The sequence below is a fragment of the Piliocolobus tephrosceles genome, chromosome 11 (assembly GCF_002776525.5).
Source record: "Piliocolobus tephrosceles isolate RC106 chromosome 11, ASM277652v3, whole genome shotgun sequence".
In the NCBI taxonomy this organism is placed as follows: Eukaryota; Metazoa; Chordata; class Mammalia; order Primates; family Cercopithecidae; genus Piliocolobus; species Piliocolobus tephrosceles.
In genome coordinates this window covers 62,047,238-62,050,823 of record NC_045444.1, presented here as the reverse complement: position 1 = coordinate 62,050,823, position 3,586 = coordinate 62,047,238, and positions in this window count along the sequence as shown.

Sequence of the window (3,586 nt, the reverse complement as noted above, 5' to 3'; positions counted from 1 at the left end):
TTCTGAGGTGGGAAGGGTCACCCTGTCTTCCTGCTTCCTTTACACCAATTTGCAAAGTATTCATAGTTAAGCTCATCATCCCTGACTTAGGAAAACCAGAGTCAAGGTGTACCTGCCTGTGAAGGAAACCCAGGGGAGGAGGGGTGGGGGGAGGCGGGGTATTGGGAGGATAGTCCAATCTGCAAATGAGAAAAGGCGCAGGCTGGTGCTTCTGAGGTTTGAACTCAGAGCAGGTACTTTGGAGTAAAACCAGTGACCTCCAGACCCTGTAGTATTCCCAGCCAAGTTGGGGAGAGCTGGCAGTGGGGGTCTTGGTTTTCCTGGAGCGATGGGTAAGCATGCTGTGAAAATGCTTTTTATAGATTCTCCCACCTCTACCCCAATCTTATTTTAATAAATACATCCTCAGGCATTATTTACAAGCTCACATAATTTACCTATGCTATTTGGCAAAGCAACTTCGCAAAAGAAAGTGAATGAATAAATACTTCATAACTGCTGGTAGAGCAGACTGGGTCCTGTAATGAAGAAAAGATTTATGTCACCTTATTTCAGCCCAAATAGCAGCAGCCTCAGCTTGTCTCAGCCCAGTGCTTCTATTTAAATGTTACTTTCATATATTATGTGGCATTAATTTAACTATAGCTCATTAAGGCAGAATGAAATGGTTAAATTAACTTATCAACCCATAATGATGATGAATGAGGTATTAATTCAGATACAAGCTGGGCAATTTGCAAGTTTACGCATTCTGATGGTTCTCAAATAACATTTTGAATAGCGGGTCAGCGCCTCAATCAATTACATAAGCATGTAAAGTCGGTCTCTTGGAAAAAAAATCCTTTTTCATGCATATGCATTAAAACATGTTCGCAATTATCCTCGGAAATTGCCTTCATTGGATTAAGCGCAGCCTTGGACGCGGGTTCTGATCTTCCCTGGGCTTTTATTAAAGCTCTGAGCAGCTTTGGCAATAACAGAGTGGATGGGCTGTTTGTTTAAAGAGTGTTTACCAAAGAAAAGGGCTGACGGGGTGTGCTGGCTGATAAACAGGGACCCACCTCCTTGGGAGAGGTTGTTAGGAATCGTCTGACCACCCCGTGGATGAGGAGGGAACCCTGTCAGCTCAGACATCAGCTCCAGGGCTTTGGCTTTCCCGGCTAGTAATTAACTGCCACCTCAAAGCCAGCCTTGGGTGCAGGGTGTGCTCACCAGGGAGATACCATGCCTGGCCCAGTGTTCGCCCACTAGGGGAGTCAGGTGGGGGGCCAGGTAGGCACACAGGCAGCCTCCTGTGATTCTTGGTTCCTCCAGGCCAGACCAACAGATGACTTACTTTGTCCCGGGATGGAGGCTCTGGAGGGTGATTTAATGAGCCCTTTGGCAGGAGCTGATTCAGGGCGGCAGTGACCCGTTGTTTCCACCTTCATGCCAAGACGGTTGGCGAATCTCTGAGGATATCCTGCTCGGTTTGGCAGATTTTTGTGGGAGAAGAGCTAGCTCAGGTTCAACTCTGGAGTGGAAGCTACAGGAGGGCAAGGCTTGGTCTCAGATATCTCATCTGCAACCCCCACCCCACCCCGACCCCGACCCCCAAGCAGGGCTGGTTTGCCCTCCCTGTTCATGAGGCCTGACTTAAGTTCTCTGGAGAAAAGTAAAAATAAAAAAAGTCAGAGGCCATGGCAGAAGGTTTTGCGGAAGGGCAGGAGGGATTAACATGAGTTTTTCTGGGACCTCCTTCTATTTCTCTGCCCCATTTTTTAAAATCTTGGTGAAAGTAGGGCAGTTAAATAAAACTTTGAACTTTCCATATGCCAAGTACTGCCAAGAGCATACATTAATTTTCACCACACTCATACGAAGTAGTTTCCATCATTATCCCCATTTTACAGAGGGGTAAACTGGGCTGTGGGACGAGCACTTTTCCCAGAGTTCAATATTTCACTGCCCAAATCATGAGTTTCATGCTCGCAGCTACTTCGCTAAGCTGCCCCAGAAGGCTTCCCTTCAGAGAGGGGTGTGTGGGTGACACTGCAGTTCCGTAATGGGGCACCCATTGGGGTAGATCTGCATTTGTGTAGGTAGGAAGGACCCTGGTCCGGGTTCCCGAGCAGTTCTGCTCTTCTTGGGCAGGAAGAAGGCTGTTCGGGTGACTGCAGTCCGGGCGGAAGAGGCGGTTGGGGGTGTGGTGGCTTATCCCCCAACCCCGACCTCATTTTAGGGTCTCTCCTAGGCAGGTCTTTCCCCTCTTTGGGCGGGTCAGCTCTGTGGAGTGCTGACCGGGTGGCCGCTTCGAACTTGTGCACTTCCGCTGTCTCGGCTTCGGCCCTAGCTTTCACGCCTGGGAGCTCGGCAGCCTGGAGATGAACACCCCGACACCCTCCTCCCTAATTTCGCACCCGGGGAGGGACGGCCAGGCGAGAGGGTCCTTAGGATTGGCCCAGTCTTTCTGCTATGGCAGCTAAGGGTCTCCTCGGAGCAGCCGAGACGGGTGTAACGCCGTGGGCGGGAGAAGATGGCTGGTGTCCACGCTCCGCAGGGACTCTAGCCTTCAGAGCTGTCGCAGGGGGACGCGCGACCGAGTTCCCTGCCGCCTCCGCCCAGACGCGGGCCGGGGGTGGGGATCCAGCAGCCGGTGGCGCTGGGAGCTGCTCGCCGCCTCCCGTGCTAACCTGAGGATGCGTGTTCCCTGCGGTTTCCAAAAGGGCTCGACGGAAAAGAGAAACCAGAAGACGCGAATAAGGAAAAAAGGCTTAAAGACTGCAATCTCCGCAGCGACTGTTTGCGCCCGGTCTTCGCCTGCATGATCGCTCCCCACCCTCGCACATTCCGCCAAGGCTTCTCGCCTACTCTGACTATCCAAGCCATCTAGTGGGGTGAGGGCAGGTTGGTGCTTTGGAAAAGCTGATTCTCCCCACTCAGATGCGTGGGCTTAGGAGTGGTGAGGGGCTGGCAACATCTGTCCCTCTCCAGAGTGGACAACCTCTGAATGCGTTCACCGACACAGCTTTGCTAGCCAAATTGCAGGAGACTACAAGGGTTATGTGAAGTGACTTCACACCGCTCTTAGGAATACCTCAGGCAGGTTTCGAACCCCACCACTGCCTCTCACTACTAGGTCCTGAGAGGCCACGTGGAATCGAGGGTCCAAAGGGCCATTCATGAACGTCCTCATCAGCTTCTTAGGCCCCAAGGCCTGTTCACCTATGGGGTCAGCTCCTCAGCAGTCTTCCTGGATTTCTTCCCGCTCAGTCTTCTTGAATATCTTACCGCTCCCCTTCAGAGACTCCTGCATTCACCTATCACCTGCAAGGGCAAGGGGTGGGTTTTAGCTGGGGATTTCTGGTGCCTGGAGCAGAGTAGAGACTCAATAAATGCTTGTTGACTGGACAAATAAATTACCTGGATGGAGGAGAAGCCAAAGGTTCCTGAAGAGCCCAGGGCTGCTGCTGGGAGGGTGGGCTTGGGTTTGGTCATCAAGGCTGTAGAGGTTCGATTCCTGGGAGTGGGGTGGAGTGGGGTGGTGTGGGGAAGAAAGCCCCTGCCAGAAAACATCTGCCTCAACTGCACCCTTAGTTGAAAGGAA